We start from the raw sequence: 26,484 nt of genomic DNA on the forward strand, positions 1-26,484 counted from the left end.
CGAAGTTAGCAGAAGGAAAGAAATCATACAGATCAGATCAGAAATAAATGAAAAAGAAATGAAGGAAACGATAGCAAAGATCAATAAAACTAAAAGCTGGTTCTTTGAGAAAATAAACAAAATTGATAAACCATTAGCCAGACTCATCAAGAAAAGAAGGGAGGGCTTCCCTGGTGGCGCAGTGGTTGAGAATCTGCCTGCCAATGCAGGGGACACAGGTTCGTGCCCCGGTCCAGGAGGATCCCACATGCCACAGAGCGGCTGGGCCCGTGAGCCATGGCCACTGAGCCTGTGCGTCCGGAGCCTGTGCTCCGCAACGGGAGAGGCCACAACAGTGAGAGGCCCGTGTACCGCAAAAAAAAAAAAGAAAAGAAAAGAAAAGAAGGGAGAAGACTCAAATCAATAGAATTAAAAATGAAAAAGGAGAAGTAAAAACTGACACTGCAAAATACAAATGATCATGAGAGATTACTAAAAGCAACTATATGCCAATAAAATGGACAACCTGGAAGAAAAGGGCAAATTCTTAGAAAAGCACAACTTCCTGAGACTGAACCAGGAAGAAATAGAAAATATAAACAGACCAATCACAAGCACTGAAATTAAAACTGTAATTTAGGGCTTCCCTGGTGGCGCAGTGGTTGAGAGTCCGCCTGCCGATACAGGGGACACGGGTTCGTGCCCCGGTCCGGGAAGATCCCACATGCCGCGGAGCGGCTGGGCCCGTGAGCCATGGCCGCTGAGCCTGCGCGTCCGGAGCCTGTGCTCCGCAACGGGAGAGGCCACAATAGTGAGAGGCCCGCGTACAGCAAAAAAAAAAAAAAAAAAAAAACTGTAATTTAAAATCTTCTGACAAACAAAAGCCCAGGACCAGATGGCTTCACAGGCAAATTCTATCAAGGATTTAAAGAAGAGCTAACACCTATCCTTCTCAAACTCTTCCAAAGTATAGCAGAAGGAGGAACACTCCCAAACTCATTCTATGAGGCCACCATCCCCGTGATACCCAAACCAGACAAAAATGTCACAAAAAAATAAAACTATAGGCCAATATCACTGATGAACGTACATGCAAAAATCCTCAAAAAAATACTAACAAACAGAATCCAACAGCACATTAAAAGGATCATACACCATGATCAAGTGGGATTTATCCCAGGAATACAAGGATTCTTCAATATATGCAAATCAATCAATGTGATAAACCATATTAACAAACTGAAGGAGAAAAATCATATAATCATCTCAATAGATGCAGAAAAAGCTTTCGACAAAATTCAATACCCATTTATTATTAAAAAAAAAAAAAAAACCAGAAAGTAGGCATAGACGTAACTTACCTCAACATAATAAAGGCCATATATGACAAACCCACAGCTAACCTCATTCTCATTGGTGAAAAACTGAAACCATTTCCACTAAGATCAGGAACAAGACAAGGTTGCCCACTCTCACCACTGTTATTCAACATAGTTTTGGAAGTTTTAGCCACAGCAATCAGAGAAGAAAAAGAAATAAAAGGAATCCAAATCAGAAAAGAAGAAGTAAAACTGTCACTGTTTGCAGGTGACATGGTACTATACATAGAGAATTCTAAAGATGCTACCAGAAAACTACTAGAGCTAATCAATGAATTTGGTAAAGTAGCAGGGTACAAAATTAATGCCCAGAAGTCTCTTGCATTCCTATATGCTAATGATGAAAAATCTGAAAGAGAAATTAAGGAAACACACCCATTTACTGCTGCAACAAAAAGAATAAAATACCTAGGAATAAACCTACCTAAGGAGGCAAAAGACCTATATGCAGAAAACTATAAGACACCGATGAAAGAAATTAAAGATGATACAAAAAGATGGAGAGATATACCATGTTCTTGGATTGGAAGAATCAACATTGTGAAAATGACTATACTACCCAGAGCAATCTACAGATTCAATGCACTCCCTATCAAACTACCAATGGCATATTTCACAGAACTAGAACAAAAACTTGCACAATTTGTATGGAAACACGAAAGACCCCAAATAGCCAAAGCAATCTTGAGAAAGATAAATGGAGGTGGAGGAATCAGGCTTCCTGAATTCAAACTATACTGCAAAGCTACAGTAATCAAGACAGTATGGTACTAGCACAAAAACAGAAATACAGATCAATGGAACAGGATAGAAAGCCCAGAGATAAACCCACGCACCTATGGTCACCTTATCTTTGATAAAGGAGGCGAGAATATACAATGGAGAAAAGACAGCCTCTTCAATAAGTGGTGCTGGGAAAACTGGACAGCTACATGTAAAAGAATGAAATTAGAACACTCCCTAACACCATACACACACAAAAAAACTCAAAATGAATTAACGACCTAAATGTAAGACCAGACAATCTTAGAGGAAAACATAGGCAGAACACTCTATGACATAAATCACAGAAAGATCCTTTTTGACCCACCTCCTAGAGTAATGGAAATAAAATAAAAAATAAACAAATGGGACCTAATGAAACTTAAAAGCTTTTGCACAGCAAAGGAAAACATAAACAAGATGAAAAATACAACCCTCAGAATGGGAGACAATATTTGCAAATGAAACAACTGACAAAGGATTAATCTCCAAAATTTACAAGCAGCTCATTCAGCTCAATATCAAAAAAACAAACAGCCCACTCCAAAAATGGGCAGAAGACCTAAATAAACATTTCTCCAAAGAAGATTTACAGATTGCCAACAAACACATGAAAGGATGCTCAACATCAGTAATCATTAGAGATTTGCACATCAAAACTACAATGAGGTATCACCCACACCAGTCAGAATGGCCATCATCAAAAAATCTGCAAATGATAAATGCTGGAGAGGGTGGGGAGAAAAGGGAACCCTCTTGCACTGTTGGATGAAATGTAAATTGATACAGCCACTATGGAGAACAGTATGGAGGTTCCTTAATACTAAAAATAGAACTACCATAGGACCCAGCAATCCCACTACTGAGCATATATCCTGAGAAAACCATAATTCAAAAAGAGTCATGTACCAAAATGTTCATTGCAGCTCTATTTACAATAGCCCAGACATGGAAGCAACCTAAGTGTCCATTGACAGATGAATGGATAAAGAAGATGGGGCACATATATACAATGGAATATTACTCAGCCATGAAAAGAAACGAAATTGAATTATTTGTAGTGAGGTGGATGGACCTAGAGTCTGTCATACAGAGTGAAGTAAGTCAGAAAGAGAAAAACAAATACCATATGCTAACACATAAATATGGAATCTAAAAAAAAAAACAATGGTTCTGAAGACCCTAGGGGCAGGACAGGAATAAAGACACAGACGTAGAGAATGGACTTGAGGACACAGGGAGTGGGAAAGGTACGCTGGGACGAAGTGAGAGAGTGGCATGGACATATATACACTACCAAATGTAAGGTAGATAGCTAGTGGGAAGCACCTGCATAGCACAGGGAGATCAGCTCAGTGCTTTGTGTCCACCTAGAGGGGTGGGATAGGGTGAGTGGAAGGGAGACACAAGAGGGAGGGGATATGGGGATATATGTATACTTGTAGCTGATTCACTCTGTTATAAAGCAGAAACTAACACACCATTGTAAAGCAATTATACTCCAATAAAGATGTTAAATGAATGAATGAATGAATGTGGGTAGGATTTAGCCACCACATTCCAAAGCCTTATTTCTATAGCTGGCGTGAGCTCTTACTTATGAGAAGTTAGATGACCTATCAATAAACAACAATAATACATCATTACGACCAGCATTTGGACAGTGCTCTGCATTCACTCAGTGCCTCCCTCAATAACGGTTCTCACACTTCTCCGACAAGACGGATGGCTGTCTCAAGGGCATGGGAGTACATCCACAAAAGGGAGGCAAGCATAAAGTATTTTAAGTCTCTTGCTTTGCTTTAAGACTTCATGTGAATTTTTTATCTTCCATGATAAAGCTTCTTGTTTTCTATTTTATTTTTTAACCATTTTTTTAATTGAAGAATAGTTAATTTACAATGTTGTATTAGTTTCAGGTGTACAACAAAGTGATTTAGTTATTGAATATACTTCCCTGTTCTATACTGGAGGTCCTTGTTTTTTATTTATTTTATATATGGTAACGTGTATCTGTTAATCCAAAACTCTAAATTAGGAGTTTGTTTTCTATTTTAAAACGTTTTAAATCACTCACCATTTAGTAAAGGTGCCATGGGTCTGCAATACCAGTTTGAAAAAAACTAGAATGCCATTGAACTCGATCCCCGTCGTTATTCTGTAAAAGAGGTGACACATTTGTTATTAATTCATTGTTAGAGGAGAGAAAATTGATCCTCAGCTTGATTCACTTCCCTGGGTCACAAATTAGTGACAGACAAGGATTTAAGTCCAGATGTATTAACCCCAAACCTCATGTAAAAATGTCTTTGCCCCTGAAAAAGCTTGCAGTTTCACTGCCCTAATGATATATGAAAGTGTGATATATCCATCCCCAGCTACCTAGAAGCAATGAAGGAAACCACCCACTGCCCAGGCACTGCTCCCCCAGGCCCATGTCGATTTTCTCTGCTGGAAACCTTGCACCCAGCTCTGACTCTTCTGCAGCCACATCCAGCATCCAATGTAGAAACCCAGGGGAAGCTCATAGCTCCCTGGAGCACTTTATTGTCCTCCTTATTATCATGCATCTGCCCTTTTTTTTTTACTAAACTATAAAGTCCTTGGACATAGGGGACTCCTTTTCTGCATCTTGGTGCATTTCCTCACTCTGCTCAGTGTCCATCCTCTCGTAAGCTCTCTTCTGTCCGTATTTACCAAATGAATGGACTAGCTTCCTAGTTTCCTGAAGCTGGATGGGGAGAGTTGGAGTGGGTAAAAAATGTACCATTTCCCCAAAAGCCAAAGCCCAAGAATAACTGTGACAAGATGCCAGTCTACAGCCTTCCCTCTCTCCTGTATGTAGTGGTAGATCGCGTTCTGGGAGTAGCGTTCTGTAGCTTAAATGGGTCAGGTGTGTATTTTGATTTACTGCTTACTGAAAATTATTTTATGCTTTTGTAATTTGTTTCTTAATATCCAAGATGATTGACCATGCTACCCAGCAGCCTGAAGGAAAACATTCTTAAATGTCATGATTATTTATCCCGAAATACTTGAACAATAGTATTTGAAATTTGATGTTCTCAAACATATTACTATAACTGCTTTCCATTTTGATTCACTGAGTGAAACAAGGGGAGGGAATCGAACTGCTTACAGGCTATTCTCTTTCGTATTACTCCTCTTTTCTCCCCCAAGAGCCCTGGAATTGAAATGTTGTTATGTGTTCCTCTCATTGTCTTATGATATATGGAGACTTCTCAAGCCTTGAGATTTCAATCCTGGATTTTCTGCTGGTAAGCTAAGACTGATTTCCCATCTATTCCTCTTTGAAAGAGGTACCGTGTCTAAAGAAACCATTATCCTCTGACATTTTCACTCTGGTGAAACCATGGATCATTGTAGATAGTCCCACACATACTTACACACTCTTCATAGCCATGTGTTTCGTTTTCTAAATGACCTAATAAATAAAAGGTAACTACATATTCTGAATACACTCACCTTCACAATCTTAGAATAAAAAAGCAGGTCCATTTTTCTATTGGAAAGGTTGGAAACTGCTCTTAGATGGCAAGGTGTGTCTTCTCTTTTATATTGACTCAAGTCAATATTACCAACTATTTTCTCTGGAAAAAAAAAATTAGCTGGACCATCCCCAAGATTGTTTTTACATGTTTATATGTTTCATATACAGATATATCCTATAGAGAGGGATATATCACCAGATACCACACAGCTTGTCTTAGACAACAGTTTACATTCTCAAGGATCACCTCTGTGTAATAACAGACTTGCAAAGCAGATCCTAAATTTAATCTACAGGGGTAATGAGTCACGCTTCCAAAAGACGTGAGCAGATTCCCATAACCTCAGGTATCTCTGGTGTTCCCAAAACACTGGGTCCTGACTGTACACCTCCCAGCACTGTAAAAGCCCCAGCATATAGTGTAGATAAACCCAAAATCTGAGATCGTGCACACTTCCTTTCAGAGATCCTCTGACACCTGAGAATGTGCCTTCAAATTCCCCCGCACTGTGGCAGTCCATCAGCTCACTTCTGCCACCTCCACATCGATCTCTGCAGGGGAATGATTTTAAGGGGCCATTTAGATCAATGCCTCAGACAGCCCAACAAAGATATCCGCCCAGCCATAATCTGCTCATTCTGTACGGAAAGACTTGGGCTTAGCTCCAAGAACTCCAATTGCATTGCAAGCTGCCGAAAACTTTCAGGCTGTTTAATGCTCAGCAAATGCTGTTCCCGAATCCAAGGAATAATAAAGAACAATGCAAAGTACAGCCTTCTCCCTTCATAGCATCTTATTAAAGCCTCAATTTGAGGCAATAAAAAGAAACTGAAAACAAAAATATAACAAACAAAGCAAAACAAAAGCCCCCCATTGAAAGCATTGTGAGTGTTCAAAGCATTCCCTTGTTTAGAAAGAGCCTGCAAAGAGCAAGGCATCTCAGTAAGAGAATCAAAATTATTTTCATTGAGCACTTTCACACTTTTGCTATCCACCTTACTTCCAGATTAGTAAATCTACTCATTTTGCTCAAACTCATAGTTAAAAAATAATTACCATAATTTTTCATAATGTTGGATATATGCACATCCTATGCCCCAGAAATTCCAATCCTGGATATAGTCCTAAAAGTACACACAGCAGCCCATGTAAAAGTATACATGCAGCATTACTGATAAGAGAAAAAAAGAACATCAGTATCCACTAACAGGAGAATGAATTTTTTAACAAAATGGAATATGATACAACATTTAAAAATGAAATAGCCCCTCACACTCTCTAGGATTGCTGTAATCAAAAAGACAGAAAATAATTAATGTTGGCAAAGATGTAGAAAAATGGGAATCCTTATACATTGTTGATAGGAATGTAAAAAGGTACAGGCACTTTGGAAAACAGTCTGGGAGTTTCTCGAAATGTTTAACATAGAATTACCATCTGACCCAGAAATTCCACTCCTAGGTAAATACCCAAGAGAAATAAAAACATATGTCCACACAAATAGCTTATACATGAAGGTTCATAGCATTATTTGTAATAGCCCAAAAGTGGAAACCATCCAAATGTCCATCAACTGATGAATGGATGAATAAAATGTGGTATATCCATACAACAGAATTATTATTCGGACAGACAAGGAATAAAATAATTGATATTGATACATGCTACAACATGGGTGAAACTTGAAAATGTTAAATGAAAGAAGTCAGACACGAAAGGCCAATTAATATGTAAGTCCATTTATTTGAAATGTCCTGAATAGGCAAATCTATACAGACAAAAGTTAGGTTTGTGGTTGCCTATGGCTTGGTGATGAGGAAGACTGATTGCTAATGGGTACGGGGTTTCCTTCCGGGAGGAATGAAAGAGTTCTAAATTTAAACTGTGGCTGTACAACACTGTGAATATAGTATTAAAAAATGGAACTGGGGCTTCCCTGGTGGCGCAGTGGTTGAGAGTCCGCCTGCCGATGCAGGGGACATGGGTTTGTGCCCCGGTCCGGGAGGATCCCACATGCCGCGGAGCGGCTGGGCCCGTGAGCCATGGCCACTGAGCCTGCGCGTCCGGAGCCTGTGCTCCGCAACGGGAGAGGCCACAACAGTGAGAGGCCCGTGTACCGCAAAAAAAAAAAAAAAAAGGAATTGTATACTTTAAATGGGTGAATTGTATGGTATGTTAATTATATCTCAATAAAGCTATTTTTAATTACAAAGGAAAATATGAAATAGAGGTGAAGTTATCACCATAATTAATTCCCACAGCATAATGTTGAGTAAGAAAAACAAAAAGATGCATGTAATATGATTCTAATTACATAAGGTTTAAATATAGGCCAAACAATCCTACATTAATATTAAGGACAGATCTACATAAGTAATAAAGGAAGGGCAGGAGAAGGAAAGTAGAGTATGATACAAGATATTCATTATAATATCCTTTTGTCTTTTTAATTTTTTTGTGCAATTTTGTAACAAAAATATTGATAATTAGCAATGAGCACATTCATCCACAAGCGTCAGCTAAATTGTTTTAGGCTATGCTTTGCCCTATTATAACCTTCTGCTCCCATCAGGTTTACATTGAGTTGTAAAATCATAGAAAAGTTAAATCTCCCATGATTTTTTGGTTGCAACCTTGACATCCCACTTTGGGAGGAAATTAGCAATGTATTCCCACACTTGCCCCATAAGATGTCCAGACTTCAAATTATTAGCAATATTCCCCTGTTGAGAAAGGTTACTTAACAATTGCTATCTGATGATGTCTTTTCTAAATTCCAAATATTGGGTCTTTAAAAAAACTCTAATACATGGTTAGTTTGTGGGCCACTGGGATCATTGTGGCCTCTTTCTTGCTCATTTATTTATCCCAATCTTCTGCTGCTTAGAGCCTTAGGAGTGTTGAAATATATGTTCCATTGTAGTTTGTCAAACAATCGCCTAATCTTTTATCTTTTGACCATACCTTCACTCTGAGATTATCTTACGTTTCAAATCTGGAATCAAAGATAACATTGACATTTTTATAAGTACTGTCATCCATTAAGCTATTTAACGAACATGCTTTCTTTTTATTAAGAAAATCAGTATAAATATGGACATTCTAGATCTAGGACCAGATCTCCTATAGACTATCTAAGCAACTTTGTGCATCCATCCAATAGAAAACCAAAGTCTTGGCCTGCTGGCCAATTTTTATAAATGTTTTTTCATCCAAGTATTTTTGACCTATTTTCTGCATTTTCTCAAATATTCTGCATATAGAAAGACAAATTCAGGGAGTTTGACCTTCTAAAAGATATTCTCTATTGTTACAGCTTCTGAATATATGAGTATATTACGTACAGATCTTTTTGCTTCTTTTTCAAGTATTTAACCTTTTAACTGGCCTGATAGAATTTGCTCTTCACAAAGTCTAGATAGTTATTATCCAGATTGTGTCATGTTCTAGGACTTTGTACATCTTGCCAAGATAATACAGAGAAAAGGCCAAGGTCTTTTTGAGAATGGTGGGATCTTCAAGGGAGATGAGGGAGCACTTTCTGAGGTTTGAGGAGCATCACCCCTAGCATCTTCCCTAGGGGAGATGTTGGACTCATATATCAATCTGCATTACTGTTTGAGGTGCTCAAAGTAATGAAAGTTCACCAGAATCATGCTTGAAAATGAAGTTTGTCTTCTGATTATTAGGAAAACCAAGCATAAGCTACCTTGTCTCTTGTTGCAAAATGCTGTTCAAATTATTTTTATTGAATATAAAATGACCTCAAGTGCTTGATAATAAGGGTTTTTGTTCTTTAAGGTCTTCTTGACCCGTCTAATCCCTCCATTCATGAAGAAAACAGGAGCATATTAAGGAGATCGTAGCCTGTTTACAAATAATCTGTCACTGTTTTCATAATGAGGGAACCTTTCTCCCAGCCAGGTTAGTCAGTGAATTGTTTGCTCTTTAATAAAATATTTATGTTTCCAAGTCTAAACTGCCCTCAGTGTTGCAATATTTAAAGGAATTTCAAAGTGAGTAATTACAAATAAGTCCCATGAAAGTAATTTTCCTTTAGCGATTACCTATTCTGTCAAAACTCTGAAAATAAGAAATCCATGCTCTCCCTCCCCGTCTCCTTCCCTTCTTTATCTTCTCTCCAAATCCCCTCTCTTGTTATGGTGATTAAGGATAGAATCCATCTTGGGCAAGATTAAGAAACTGGTGAACTTCCTAGTTCAGACCTCGCTGGGACCCTTGCAATGACTTCAAGGTTATGGCCTCACCTCCAGTTCTCAGTCCTTCCAGCCATCCTCCCCACTAACCAGAGCTCGTTCCCTGAAGCTCAGACCTAAGCCTGTCAGTGTGAGGCTTCTTGTGCCTTCAGCTCCAGATCTCTCTCAGTGCAAGACTTTTCCCTCCTCACAACCAGCCTCTCATTAGCTCAGTCCCAGCATCCTGGCCTTTCAACTACACTCAGATTCACCAGAATGGTCTCTAGGTAGCTCACATATCATCTGAGGTAGGCTGAATACTGCCCCCTCCCCAAAGAAATCCACAGGCAACTCCTCAGAACCTGGAATATATTACTTGACGTGTTAAAGGGCAATTTGCAGGAATAATGAAGTTAAGGATCTTGAGATGGGGAGATTTTCCTGGATTATCTGAGTGTACTCAATGTTATCACTAGAATCCTTATAAGAGGGAGTCAGGAAGGCCAGAGGGAGAGAAGGCGGTGTGATGACAAAAGCAGAGAGAAACTAGGAGATGTGACAACGGAAGCTGAGGTCAGAGACTGAGAGATTTGAAGATGCTACCCTGCTGGTTTTGAAAATGGAGGAAGGGGCTATGAGTCAAGGAATGTAGGCGGCCTCTAGAAGCTGGAAAAGACAAGGAAATGAATTTGATCTTTGACTCACAAAATCAGATTTCACTGGTAATTGTTGTATCCTATTATACTGGGTTGCTAATCTGATAAAGCAAAGTGGTAATGGATGATCCTGACTTAAATGTATCACCTTTCCCAGATAATAATAACAGTAGCAAAGTATGATGTTATAGGAACACTGCAAAGTAAGTATTGTTATCCCAAATTAGAAATAATGACGTGGAGGCTCCAGAAAGATGAGCAAATTGCCCAAAGTGATAGAACGTGTCTGAGGTTTGCATAAACCCAGAGTCCTCATACTGTCTCTTGTCCTCATCCTGCAGGACCACACTGTCTCTTGTGGTTTTCTAAAGACTTGATGTCTTATTTCAGGCATCACCTCTTTTGGGAAGCTGTTCTTAGTACCCCAAATGGATTTCCCCATCCCCTCCATTCAGCATCCCCTGTGCCTGGTACAGTACTTAGTTCTATCACTGTCCATCCATCTGTCACTGCAATAGCTACAATCAATTCCTTTAACATATTTCTCGAGGCTGAGAAAATGCCTTATTTTTCTTTATATTCCTAGCATCTAATTCAGTGCCTGCAATGCTGCAAACTACAAATGTTTGATAGAATAAAATGAATGAACGATGGAACTTCTTATAGATTTGCAAATAAAATATCATCGAAGTATGACCCATTTACATTCATTTTTAAAAAGCAATCTAGTGAGTCAATTCTCCCCCACCCCACCCCAATCCCAAATACACCTAAAGTACATTGAACCCAAATGCAACACTGTAGAAAAGCAATTCCTTCCTGCTCCTTGTCAGTCACTCTCCTGTTCTCCTCCAAAGTAACCACTGCTCTGATTTCTATCCTTCTGGATTAGTTTTGTCTACTCTAGACTTTCACTTAAATTGAATCATATAGTGTATACTTTCTGAACCCGGAATCTTTCACTCAGCTTAGTAGTGTTTTTGAGATTCACCTGTGTTGTTGCATGTAACAGTAGTTTATACTCTTTATTGCCGGGTTGGATTTCATTTTAGGAACACACCCCAGTTTATGTTTCTACTCTTCTCTTGATGGACATCTGGGTTGTTTCCAGGTTTGGGCTTTTATGAATAACTTTGCTATGAATGTTCTTGTCCAAGGCTTTTTGTGGGCATATGTTTTCATTTCTTTTGGATAAATACCTAGAAGTGGAATAGCGGGTTCACACTGTAAATGCATATCTGTGTTTTACCTGATGGATTATATATATATAAATATTACAGTGTTCAAGATATGTATAAATTGTTGTAATTGTCCTGTGAATGTTAGTGTGTTGCAATAGCAGACTTAGTTACCATGTGTCTTGGGTCACATTCTCTGGCAGTAGAGGCCGAGACAGAGATTCTTGTGGATGTGATCTGTTGAGATAATGCTTGTGGGAGAAGCATGTTAGGGAGTGAGGGAAGCAGGGTGTCACAGGGAAGACGGTAAACAAAGAGGTGGTTTCAGTGAAGCCCAGCGTCATCTTTATCCCACAGAAAGCTCTGGAGCATCTCATGTTAAGGTAGGAGAGCTGGGCTTTTGTATCCACACTTCAGTCTTTAGCTGAAGTCAGCCCTCTTCCAGGGGGCAGAGTTTATCTGCCAGGCATCTCTTAGCTATAGTGGCTCCTGTGGGGGCCAAAAGCAATTCAGTGGAGGAGCCATGAAAGGCCAGCAGCAGCTGGGTGGATGGGAGCACCAGCCCGGTGAAGGGGACCTGGTCGGGGCTCCAAGCCTCCTTTCTCCCAGGCCAGCCACTAGAATACATGAATTCTCTCCATCCCACAACTTACTCACCACTTGTTTAGGATGGGGCAATCCATACAAAGAAATGCATTCAGACATTACTCCAAAAGACTCACCTCTGTGGCCCAGATCAGATGATTCTAGATGAGGGCTATCGGCCCAGGCTTAGAAGACTTGCGTGACTCCTCAAGGGGTAAAATGCCAGCAGTGGCTGCCACTGTTAACCTTGTAACCTTGCACTTCAGGGGTGGTGCGGCTGCTCTCTGAGGTCTTCCAGCCCTGACCTCGCTCTTAGTGGTAGCTGCCCACCCTGCATCCTGGTGCTTCGGTCACCACTTGATATCATAGATTTGTAGACTCGGCAGGCTGGGCAGGAGTATGAGGAAAGACAGGTTCCTCTTGTGACCTAAAGGAAATTTCTGTGACTAAGAAGTCTCATTTCACACTAAAAACTGACCCCTCCTCCATACACCTGGTCTTTTGAACAAGTGGCATCTCTTTTTGAGGGATATTTTAATCCTAAGTTGACAGAATGAGTATAAAAATGAAGGACCTACTGTATAGCACAGGGAACTCTGCTCAATATTATGTAACAACCTAAATGGGAAAAGAATTTGAAAAAGAATAGATACATGTATATGTATAACTGAATCACTTTGCTGTACACCTGAAACTAACACAACATTGTTAACCAACTACACTCCAATATAAAATAAAAAGTTTTAAAAAAATGAAACAGAATAGGTCACAAAATGGCCAAAAAAATAATTTCTCTTCTTTCTGGCCAAACCAGCAATGGTGGGGGAATTGATGGGTAAAGGGGACTCAGGAACCACAGAACCACAGGTGATCTTTTGACAGAGTAGCCTTGCTTTCCGATGTGTTAATTGGAGTATTAACCACTGGTCAGCGTATTAACCACTTGCTGACAGAGAGGAGCATCACTACAACATCAGAATGCATCCATGGCAACTTGATGTCAAGATGTCTTTCCGTGACCCTCGTGGCACTTTGTGTGAAAAAGCCCCAATTCAGCTTCTCAGTCTGCAACAATGCTGTTCTGGAGGGGCTCATTCTCAGCAATGTAAGGAGCTATTGTTCCACTTTTTGGAAATAAGATGGTGGTGGGAACAAGAGCTGTTATTGCAAACTCATTGTAGTTTATTATTTCCATCAAAGAGAGAAAGCAAGGAAGTCCTCAGGCAGGCTTAGCTGAAATATTACAGGGGCTAAGAGGTGAACTTGAAAAACCTTTCATTTTAAGCTTGCAGCTGCTGTGTGCACTGAAAGTCCAGCGAGGAAGAACTTCCCCAAAAACAACCACCATGAAATTGAGCAATGTTTATTAATCTTTGGTTATTTCCCTCTGTTTGTTTGATAGCAAGCAGCCATAAGTTCATATTTAAGGGAAGAGTCTTGTAGGTTACAACTCCTCCCCAGCCAAAAGGTCATAAAATTCTAAGAAAAGAGGGGGAAAAAAAAAGGTTCTACAAAAATAAAAACACATGAAAAATCTAGAGGATTCGTATGGTGATGAAGAAAAAGCCATCTTCAAGAACCCACCCACAACTCCTTAAATGTTGGTCCTTCTTGGAGTCCTATGATGCCGATTTTGGCTACTAAAGCCATTCACTTCATTTGATAACTGTGGCCCAAAGAATATCTATGTCAGCAGCTGACCCAAGGGGAAAACAGACAGGAAAAATACCTAAAGTTCATGATTTCTCATGTGATGCGCAGTTTTCAGAAAAGAGAGTACTACAGTTTGTGGATACAGGAAATTACATGGTAAGATGATAAGAGAAGTGTGCGTTGGCTAGCCCATTGAAAAGCTGACTTTATGTTTGAAATTACTTATTACTGCTATCAGGGACTCATGTGCCTGGCCCTGGGTATCTATCCTTTCCCTCAGAGATGAATCCCCAACATGCGGCAGAAATATGATTACATTTCCAACTCTACAGTAGCGACCTGTTATGGAATTAGAGCACAAAAAGATTCTTCAACATGTCGTCTTCAGTTGACTACCACTAGTTAACCTATTGGAACAAAAGAAATCCATTTTGTTAGAAGTGACATTCTGAAAGCAATATTGACTTCGAAAACTTACATTTATTGAGCCTTCTGGAGCTGATGTCAAAGAACGTTGAACGCTTAAAACAAATTAGGTTAAGGATAAAAAGCCATTGAAGATAGATGCCTATTAACATCCTTGAAGTTTATGAATTCACTCAAAATCTGGGTAAAAGAGAGGTAGGCAAAAGCACGAAAACAGGTTTGGTGGTCCTAGCCAACCGCAAGCTGAAGATAAATTTTCAGCAACTCAAAGGGGTACACACGATATAATGAGGGTAACAACAACAGTTACCTCTTGAGAATGAGTTGAGGCCAGAAGTGAAACGATGACTCAGTTTCAATATTCATCGTAACACATTTTATTACAACCAGTTTGGGGCTCAAGTTTTAAAAAATTGAGTGCAGAAATGTAAACACAATATGATATGAAACAAGTTCTGTGATGAAAGGGGGAAGATAATAGAGGTGATTTACCCTGGGGAAGTGAAGCTAAAAAACTACCCTCAGAGCAATGCTTGGGTGTCTGAAGCAATAGTACAAAGAAGATACAAAGGAGATTTTCTCTATGTTTGCAAAAGATCTAGCAAAGTGATTGTGCAGAAGTAGAGTCTGGCTAGAAATTGCTGCGGGTCCTTTTTACTTTAGCGCTGGGATGGGCTATCAAGGAAAAGCTTGGAATCTTAGACATCTTTGAGAAGAGCTAGAGAGAAAACAAACCAGGATAGAAAATCATCTGAACCATCTGCCTTCAATTCCGGTAAACACAAGAAAATGATGACAGTTCTTTTCTTTTAACTTTTTATTTTATATCAGAGTATAGTTGACTAACAATGTTGTGTTAGTTTCAGGTGTACAGCAGTGATTCAGTTATACATATACATGTACCTATTCTTTTTCAAATTCTTTTCCCATTTAGGTTGTTATATAATACTGAGTAGAGTTCCCTGTGCTATACAATAGGCCCTTGTTGGTTATCCATTTTAAATATAGCAGTATGTACATGTCAATCCCAAACTCCCTAACTATCCCTCCTTCCCACACTTCCCCTCTGGTAACCATAAGTTCATTTTCTAAGTCTGTGAGTCTATTTGTTTTGTAAATAAGTTCATTTGTATCATTTTTTTTAGATTACTCATATAACGATATCATATATTTCTCTTTCTCTGTCTGACTTACTTCACTCAGTATGACAATCTCTAGGTCCATCCATGTTGCTGCAAATGGCATTATTTCATTCTTTTTAATGACTGAGTAATATTCCATTATATACATGTACCACATCTTCTTTATCCATTCCTTCATCGATGGACATTTAGGTCACTTCCATGTCTTTGCTATTGTAAACAGTGCTGCATGTATCCTTTTGGACCATGTTTTTCTCCGGATGTATGCCCAGGAGTGGGATTTCAGGATCATATGGTAGCTCTATTTTTAGTTTTTTAAGGAACGCAATTCTTGCCTCGCCTTCATGGTAGCCGCCACATGTGTGTTGTTTAGGGGAATCTATCTCCATATGCATATCTTACACTTGCATTCTTTTCCTTCCAAAGTTGGATGTGAATAGTTTTAAAAATGATTGAAATAGTTAAGACATCTTTGCAATTGCAGAGAAGGGCCCACGTTAACTGCACAAACTAAAGTCATCATCATTCCAACAAATCTGATATAACCAAGGGAAATAACAATACCAACAAATGAAGCCAGTGTGAAGCCACTCAGCACTGTGGCACTGGATTAATCATGTTGCTCTTTGAGAATGTAAAGCTTTTAATCATGTAGGGCTGCAGTCTTTGGTGAAAATTCATGGGCACTTTATGGGTTTATTTTGGGCCCCAGGGCCCCTGTACATTTCTTTGTGCTAAGTACAATGAAAACCTGTTAAGGGCAAAGAATAAAAATTAATGTCAAAGTGAATAAAGGAACTGAAAAGGTCAAAACTTGTTCCTAGGGCCAAGGAATATGCCTGCCAGTGGAAAAGACCATGGAAATCAAAATTAAATAAAGAGCTTATGCCCATAAATTTGTGGAATTAGCAAAATTGCTGCAAATTGGCTTTCCAATGGCTCTGCATTACAAACACAGAATATGCATAAGAATATATTATGGCCATATGTAAACATATGTATAAGCAGGAGATAAATTTTTATTTTGTTCTTGTAATCCAAATACTTGAACTATCTAATTGTCTGGCCTGAAGGAGGCAACAGCAGTCCCTCTCAGAAGGCCCATGTCAACCCTGGATACATATAAATGCCTCCTGGTAAGTATATATATATATATATATATAGAGAGAGAGAGAGAGAGAGAGAGAGAGAGAGAGAGAAGGAGAGAGAGAGAGAGAGAGAGAGAGAAAAGGAGAGAGAGAGAGAGCGCGCGCATGTAAGCTGAGTTACTGAATGCATTCCCCAAATTTCCAGGAGCCTTTTTATTTTTATCTGCAGGAGCCATATTATCCTTACGGATGAATGGTTTATATCTATGTGTATGTACGTGTGTGTGTGTGTATATATATAAGTATATATATAAGTATATACATATATATATAAACCTACTAGAAGACACTAAAATTCTGATATCAAATCAGCACCCATTTTGTAGTGGAAAATAAATGTAATACTGATACAAAAAATATATATATGATTCTATTTATTTGTTTAATCCCAACTTCAATGCATCACAAATTGGTTTTAAAAGAGGGGTGATGCTATAATTTCACACATCATTTATCATTGAACACTAGGATTTAGGATAGTTCGAGAGATAGGGTAGGATACATCAACATCTCGCAAACTATTCCTAAATATTAAGGTCCACAAATAGCTCATTTGATAGAAAAAGGTCATAAAGTTCTAAGAAAAGAGGAAAAAAAAAAGGTTCTACAAAAACTGCTTGTGCAGGTTTGTCTCATACAATTCACCAGTAATCAGTGGTCCACGAATGCAGCCATTGTCTGTGAAACCTAGAATAGGGTTTTGCCCATCCTGTCAGGCCCGCATTATATTAATGGTGGGGTGGTTTTCTCAGCAGGCTCCCTCCTTCTCCCTGCTTGCACAGGGGAGAAAATCCTTCCATTGGCTCTGTTGCCTCCCTGGCTGGGCTTTCGGGCATCTTAGCTTTCGTTTCTTCCATAGTCATTACCTGCATTTCCAAATCTACTCGTCAACCTGACAGTATAAACCCATTCTCTCCAATGGGGCCCTCAGAGCATTTACCTTTCCCTGTTCCAGGTGAAAAGTACCAGCCAGGCACCAAGGACTGGGTGCTATCTGTAGATTCCAACAGTCAAGTCAGTTCTGGGTTGAAGGGCCTACATTGGCTCAGTGTCTCCCCGGCGGGGAATGAGTCAGGGGAGGACCGTTCAGTGGTCAGTGCCCAGCACAGCTCCAGGCAGCCAAACACTGGTGGCAGCTCTGCCTGCAACCTGTATGTGACCTCTGGCCATCTTCACCACGTCTGCCCCTTGAGCATCATAGAAGAAACCAAGATGGGTCTCGGGTCGTGATGGGAATACGGATGAGGAGGAAAGGAAAGCCTCGAAATGACTTACTTCAGAAACAGCCAAAATTCCCCCTTGAGGGGGGAGGGTTATGTGCCAGCAGGAGAGAGTCTAATTCACTCTGTAGCCTATTCTCGGGGTTTTTGGGTGGTTTTTTGTGTGTACACGTGTGCACATTACACCACAGTGTACATTTATAAGCCAGCCACCCTCCAAACTAAATCTGATGGAGGGGTGCATAGCAGGAGGGAAAATGAATACCCATTCTGAGCAATCAAAAAGGTCCCTGTTCCTTTGAAAATGTTTTAAGATGTCAGGTTGAAAGGCGCCAGGCTATTTGAATAAATGAATTGGTCCACAGGCATTATGGCTATGGTAGTTACGGTTATCATTCCTCAAACAGGGATTTTGACTTTTTTTTAAAGTAATGCAATAGAATCAGGAAAAATGTCTGGGAGTCAGCTCTCTATTTTAGTGACAGCCTGTATCAGGGCATGTTGTGAAAATAGACCAAGCATTTGTTTTAGAAAAAAATAATAACATTCAACATACGTTCCTGCATTTAGTTCCTTCCAAATAAATAAAAGCGTATGTGTGAGTGGCTGTAGGCTAGTGTGCTCAGGTGTTGACATATTGAAATGGAGATGTTTTTCAGCACCAAAGGCCACAGGAATAGTTGCCAACCTGGTCACAACTCTAAATGGGTGTTGAAATATTTCCTATAACTTAAAGAGCAGATAAGCTGAGTTATTGAATGCGTTCTCCAAATTTCCAGGCGCGTTTTTGGTTTTGCCTGCAGGAGGCATATTATACTTATGGATGGATGTTTTAAACACTCTGCTGTGTGTGGGTTTATGCAAATTCGATTTTTTCAAAGGTGCCTCTGTTAGGTGCACACGCATTAGGCCCCCATCTGCTGGAACACCTGGGGTCAGGGCGCAAGGTGGGCTCAGGTCAGACTGAAATAAAATTGAGCCTTTCTGCCCTCTAGGGGCATAGCTCTTACCATTTTCCAGTCGGAACTATTCCCGGCATCTCAGAATGGCAGTTCATTTTAGCTTTTTACTCTTAAACCAACCCCGTGATTCTCTGCACACCCTCACCCCTGAACAGACATTAACTGCTCAAATAATGTGCCCCAAAGAGACACAGATCAAAATGGCATCCATGCCAGTTCTTTACTTTTCTCTACCATATGAAAGGATGAATGGACAATTCAGGCAAAGCACCAGCTTAGAGGGAGAGGCTGAGATACCCAGAGATTTAGAAGGAGCATTTCTATAGTTCTGTGGATAATTTCCACCATTAACATTTTTACCAGTTTTATTGTAGTATAGCTGACATCCCATAAACTGTACAATCTGGTAAGTTTCATCATGTGTAATCATCTCTGAGATCATCCCCTCAATCAAAGAAGAACCCCAGATTCTCCTTGGCTCACTTTTTAGTCCTTCCCTCTGACCCCTCCCTGCATTCCTCAACCCCATCCTACAACTTATAACCTTGATCTGTTAAGGAAGCCAAGCCAGTTGTCCTATCAGGATGGTTTTGATTGGTTTCTTCTTCCTGGTATCGTTTAGCTTATTCCTCTCTCTCTCATGTTTCCTATAAAGTGGAAGGTGTATATAGAGGCTTCATGGATGCCTGTTAAGCATTTTTGGCTAAAAATAACATATGTATTTCATGAGGCATCACATCAAAGGCACTTAATATCTGATTGACCCAAATATTTCTATTTTACTCTCCTGATACCAGCTTTTATTTGTTGTTGTTTTGTTATTTTTTGCTTTGCTTTTAATGATATATTTTCTTCCTTAGAAGTTACATTTAAGAAAATTTAGGTTAGGTTTAAGATGAATCTTAGTTGAGTTATAGTTAAGGGAGTTTTAATGTTGCCTCTGTTACAAAATATGTTTATATCCACCCTTATTCACTCCTCACTGTGAAGAGAGGCAGCTTAGTGATTTGGCAGCAAGAGGTGTGGATTTGAATCGTGGCTCTCTCATTGAAAGCAGTGTGGCCTTAGACAATTTGCTTTTTTTTTTTTCTTTCTCTGAGCTTCAGTTTCCTCACCTGCAAAATAGAGATGAAAATGTCAGCACCAAATACATGAAAGGTACATTATATTAACCAAAAGAGATAAGATATGGGTTGATGTTCTGTGAAGAACAGAGTTCTAATCAAATAAAAGTTATTATTGGGCTTCCCTGGTGGCGCAGTGGTTGAGAGTCCGCCTGCCGATGCAGGGGGCACGGGTTCGTGCCCCGGTCCAGGAAGATCCCACATGCCGCGGAGCGGCTGGGCCCGTGAGCCATGGCTGCTGAGCCTGCGCGTCCAGAGCCTGTACTTCGCAACGGGAGAGGCCATGACAGTGAGGGGCCCGCGTACCACCAAAAAAAAAAAAAAAAAGTTATTATTATTCTGATGTTTCTTTGAGATAAGAAGAAATCCTAAGTAATATATTGCACAGCTAGAGAAATTGAGACACAGAGAGAGCAAATGACTTACAAAGCTAGGGAACGGAACGTCATATTCTTGGCTCCTACCACTGCAGTGGATCCTGGATTTGAAATTAGCGATGCCTCACTGGAGCCAGGACCCCAAGACATAGAAGGATAATAGCCTACAGCCTATCACATGCTATCACTCTCAAAATGCAATCTGCTGGATGATGTATTTTCTCAAAAAGCCCCACCTAACTACCATTGCTAACGCCAACGCTTCCAAGACATCTTCACTCATCCTCACAGATATAATTTTCTTTCCCTCTCCACCCTAGACAATTTCACCTAAACTCCTCTTAGAGATTCTACAAATTTTTCACAGTATTATTGCTACTTAAGATTGCATGCCTCTTGCAGGCAAGGACTGAGTCATCTACATGCCTTAAACATAGCATATACTCAACATATATTTGTGAAACTAAATTAAACCTTCAAGAGTTTGAAGTTAAAGTAATAATGCCCGAACTGGTTGGTCAGCCCAGCTGTGACTATTAGACAAAACAGGTCACTTACCCGAAACCAAAATTCTGATTAAAAATTGATAAACATTAAAATAAGTTGTTTATAATTTAGCCCTTAGACTTTTAATAACTACAAATGCCAAATTTAAACTTGAGGAATAAAATTGAACCTGCCTTTATAATCTGTCATTATTCTAAGGGCTAGATGAGCTAAATATTTAACCTTTAATTGCCTTCATTTATTAACAATATAAAGGATTTTAATACAGTCCAAAAAGAAAAGAAAAAGCAGACTAGCTCAGCTGTTCATGGTTTTATTTGACAGCTGTAAGGTAATGATGACTATGACAGTGTATGGTCTGGGGGAAAAAATCTGCCAAAATTATTCTCTGGGGATATTAGAATATACATTTACACGATGTTAATCAAGTGCTTTGACGGGTCACATCATTTACATCCTCAAAATTAAATAGGAGCCAAGTAAGTACCATTTATACGATGGCCAAATAGGTCCTATGGCTTGTGGACAAGGTCACTGGGTGCAATCTTTTCTACTGGGTCATAGAATGTGTGCTGCTCAAGGGTCCTGGCATTAAGCACATGAATTACATGGAGACAGTGGAAACCACCTGCCCCTTTTGGAAGCTTAGAAGCAGTTCTGACTGATTAGGACTGGGCTACAGGACAAAGAGAAAATTAACGTTTCTCGAAGATTCTCCGAGACCATCAATCAGAATGACTTGGGTAGTTCTTGAAAATGCATATCCCTGGGGCCCCAACACAGAATACTGAATCAGTATCCCTGGAGAGGGACCTGCCTAGGAATCAGAGTTTCTAGACAAGTTCCACTGAATGGTTGTTACACATGATGAAATTTGAGAGCTGCCAATAGTGCGTCCAATGGATGTAACAGGAGGTGATGACAGCGCCCCCCCGCCCCACAGTGGTTTCTTCCCTTCAATCACGATCTTTGCTTGGAAGCTACCTGGCATTTAGTGCTTTATTTAAATGGCCCAAATAAGGCTCACTCCTCCAGCTTTGGGGGAACCCTAACTGCTATCTGCTAAACAATGAAACTGGTTGCCACGAGGTCAATTTGATTGAGTTGTTCAGTTGGCCAGAACAAGCCACTAATCGATGAGACTGGCCTGCTTATTTAGGGCCATATGAACAATGGAATCAGATGAAGCCAAGTAATGCAATTACCAGGAATTGACTTGTGACAGTCGATCTGGGTGACTTTTAAAAGGCAGCTCCTTTAGAAGACGACCCAATAAGTTCCTGTCTTCAGTCTCTACATATCCCTCTGTCTGAGCAGACCACTGATGGAGGAATGTGTCAATAGCAAGATTCTGCTGCTTTGGTGTACTTTGACTATTCTACTGAGCTAGTGGCCAGCCAGCTTTATAATTGTTTTCTCTTTGTGATCTATAACTATATTATTTTGGGAGAGATAGCCATGTTCCCAAGAGCTAGCAAATTTTTTTCCAAACTGTGTTGATTTTTAGGTTATTTTCAAAGGTCAGTAAATTATATCTGATACCTTAAGAAGTTAAGTGAATATTTAAAATCGTTTTACCTTGCTGTGACCACATCATATGTCTATTTTCAAGCTATAATCAGCGTTGTCAGACACGAGGCAGTGACGACTGCTAAAGGAGTTCAGTGATCTGGCTCTAAGGGGGCACGAGCTTTGTTTGGTCTTTCTGTGTGGCGGTGATCCTTCTACCTGACAATGTTGCATCTATTGTGTCGGCAGGCAATGACTGCAAAAAGGACAGAAACTGGGGCTGAATGGATCTTGACGGGTGCAGGGGACTGACTGTTGATGGCTTTGAATCCGCCTTGTTATCAAAGAGTTTAGTTTTTTTGTTTTTTTGTTTTTTTTTTTTTTTGGTGGTACGCGGGCCTCTCACTGTTGTGGCCTCTCCCGTTGCGGAGCACAGGCTCCAGACACGCAGGCTCAGCGGCCATGGCTCACGGGCCCAGCCGCTCCGCGGCATGTGGGATCCTCCTAGACTGGGGCACGAACCCGTGTCCCTTGCATCGGCAGGCGGACTCCCAACCACTGCGCCACCAGGGAAGCCCAGAGTTTAGAATTTTTTACCTAGGCACACATGAATCCCAGAACTGGAGAGGTGCTGAAAAGGGGAGAAAAATTCCAGTTCTCGTCTTTAAAGGAAGTTACAATTCACTGTTACGATCATATGTGGCTCTACTGAGTAGCTGAGATTTTAGTCCTTTGATCTAACCTATGCAGATGGAGTTTGTTCTAGTACAACTAAGTAGAACAAACAAGATAAATTACATACTCCATTCCAAGATACACATGTAAGCAGTGGGACAGAATTTTTAAGACTCCAGAAAATGGCAACTAAAACAAATTAAGATCCGTATTCTATCACATGACCACGAGAAGTGTGATTCTTGAACAACTAAGTGACTTATTTCTTCATGAAAAATAAATAATAGTCCTTGAGTAACAACACTAAGGACAAAATAGCAATCTTTTCTTTAGCTGAATGCTTTACCTGTTAAGCTGGACCTGAGGATGGTTCTGTAATTTGCTGGAAGGAGTCACAGAACTTGTGAAAGCTGTTACACTCGCAATTATAGTTTATTACAGTGAAAGGACAGAGATTAAGCTCAGCTTAGGGAAGAGGCACATGGGGCAGGATCCAGGACGGTTCCAAGTACAGAGCTTTCAGCCGTGCTCTCCCAGTGGAGCTGTGTGGACAGTGCTTACTTCTCCCAGAAATAGTGTGCAGCAAAACGTACACAGTAAACAACTGTGAAAGCCCACCCAAGCCTTGGAGTCCAGAGGTTTAACCGGGGCTCAGTCACATAAGCAAAGTTGGTCACCTGCTGCGCTAACCTTTGTCTCCAGCCCCTCCAGAGGTTGAGTTTCTACTACATGGTCCAAGCTCCCCATGGGCTAGAAATCACATTGGCAGCATAGATTATCTGGAGCAAACCAAGGCCCCCAGGTAAACAATGACACTCTTTTCAGGCAGGATATCTCAAGGGCTGAGGGCAAAGGCCAGACCTCTCTTTGGGCAAGGTTAATCCTTTACTGTACATATGTGAATATATATGTTATGTGTATATATCTTTTCATTAAAAATATAGTTTGGTTATGTCTGTTTTTGAACCTCATAGAAATGCTTCATATATATCATTATATGTATATACTTACATGTTGTGTTTCATTTCTTTCAACATTTCTTTTTGATTTATTCCATATTGAGTTAATGTTCTAGATATTCTTATCAAATATTAAGGAGAGTCTTGAAATCTTACTGTAAAATAAAATGTGGATTTGATAGGTAACTAGAATCCAGCAATGAAGCCAGCCTAGAACTTGCTGCACAGACAGCTGACTCCATTTGTTCGTGAATTTCCCCCACATAGTCTGTGTCCTAGAGGACCCCAGAACGAAATACAGTTACTTTTATTTTAATGGTCTGATAAGCTATCACTTGCCTACCTGTAATGATGAGCCTCAGTTATTAGGATCTTATCATATCATCCTCCCATGTCCCCAACAAAGATGAAATCAACCACAGGCTAAGGGGTCAATACATTTTTTCTTAAAGGGCCAGGTAGTAAATATCATAAGGTTTGCAGGCCATATTCTCTCTGTTCCAACTACCTACCTCTTGTAACTATTTACCTACTTACCTCTACAATGCCGTTGTAGCGTGAAAGCAGCCACGGACATGTAAACAAATGTGTGTGGCTGTGTTCCAATAAAACTCTATTTATGGACACCAAGATTTGAGTTTTTATTATTTTCACAAACTGTGGAACTTTTGATTTTTTCCGAATCCCTTATAAAGGGAAAAATCATTCTTAGCTCATATAAAAATAGGTAGCAGGCTGGATTCGGCCCTTGAGCCATAGTTTGCCAACTCCTGGGTAGGCTAGTGGATTCAGAGGTTCTAGAATTGGGTTCAGGTTTTCCATTTATAATAGAATATTCCTCACGGCTCCTAATTCATCAGTCTTATACCACTGACGAGCATGAAAATGAATTGTAACTCATCTAAAACATTTTAGAACCCAGATTTTATTGCTTGGTCAATAAATGAAAATGTTACACGTAGTACATGGATTCCAGTAAGCATTGGACCAGAACGACTGGCTAATGTTCTAGATTTTACAACCTAAATAAGACAGACCAAACAGATTCCCGTAATAATTCTGTGACATTAAGTCCCTAGATAGAATTTCTGTGGCAAAGGAAGGGTATTAATTCTCTTCCTTCCCCACAGTTCAATCGATATGGATAAAATAGAAGGTAGCCATCAGGTACCAAAGTCCCCAAGATAATGTAAACAAACCCTAATAAAAATCGTATCAGCACAGATGTGGCAGAAATCAGAAATCAGTTATTCAGCACCATCACTTTATTCTGATGAGGACTGCACAAGTCCCCCACAACTGAATTGTACTCCTGCCTTCACTTTAGCTCAATGAGCAAATAACAGAAAATTCATCTCACGTGTTTAATTGTTATGCATTGTTTTCATTCCATCTTTTTTTTAACAGAAAAAGAGCAAGTTTTTAAAATAATGTTTGCATAGAGTATCTTTCTCAAATTAAAGGACTGAACCTAGTTACCTGTGTTTTTTTCATCTTTAGATCTGCAGAGCTTGAGAAGGAGTGATCCAGCCACACAGGTAAGAGCTTGCCTCTTTTGCAGACTTAAGATGGACAGCTTCAAGATACCTGCTAAAAAGGTAGCGTTGGTGGTTAACTCACGTGAATTTGATTTTCAGGTTTTCTGCTTTTTATGCTTTTTGGTGTGTGAACATTTCTGTTGTTTCTCTTTGGATTTTTCTCTTCTGGATTGTGTTTACTATTGAGTGTGCTCCATCACCTCTTTGGAGCACATTTATATCAAAGCTTAGTTGTTGTTGAATATTGACATCCCTGTATGACTATTTGATTTCAGATTCCTATACCGCTATTACTTTTGATTGTTTGCAATGTGTTTTATTTTGTTTATCCAAAACATCAGCTTCTTTTGAAAAAAATTATTTTGAACAAGGTTACTGGAAGAATATATAGAAAATTAGGGCTATGATGATAGTTTTGAGGTTGGAAGCAACCAACAATATGCCAACGCCATCACTCCTGAATTGACAAAGTGGCATACCACACCCAATGACTCTCAGTGTCACATTACACCTGTTCATACCACTCGGCAAGAATTTGTGGAAAGAGATCATAATCATCTTTTTCTTATCTGTGATTTTAAGGATCAAAATAACAATACTCAAATTTAAAAGGGTAATTAATTCTCCTTCTTAAATAATTGAACACAGGGGCGCTGTCCCCACTGTAGCGTTTCTATATCCAGACCTCGTGAAGATTTATGCACTGCCCATTTTTCAAGACAGCCCGGGAGATGCACTGAATGAAACTAATCATTCTCAAGTCATCCTCATAGAAAGCCTATTCAGCATCCTTTTCCTTCTTCTCTTAGGTTTTTAAATATCATTGCAATTGAATATTGATAAACTCTGGAGCATTGTTACTGATAAATGATTTCTATTAATAGCAATTTCATTCATTAGAGCTTTTTAATTTGTTTTGGCTTTGTTGGTTTTCATGCTTGTGTCTTTCATTTTTTTAATACATTCCATTTTTCTGTTTCTTTTCGAAGTTTTAATC

The sequence above is a fragment of the Grampus griseus genome (assembly GCF_964374135.1).
Source record: "Grampus griseus genome assembly, chromosome: 2".
NCBI classification, from domain to species: domain Eukaryota; kingdom Metazoa; phylum Chordata; class Mammalia; order Artiodactyla; family Delphinidae; genus Grampus; species Grampus griseus.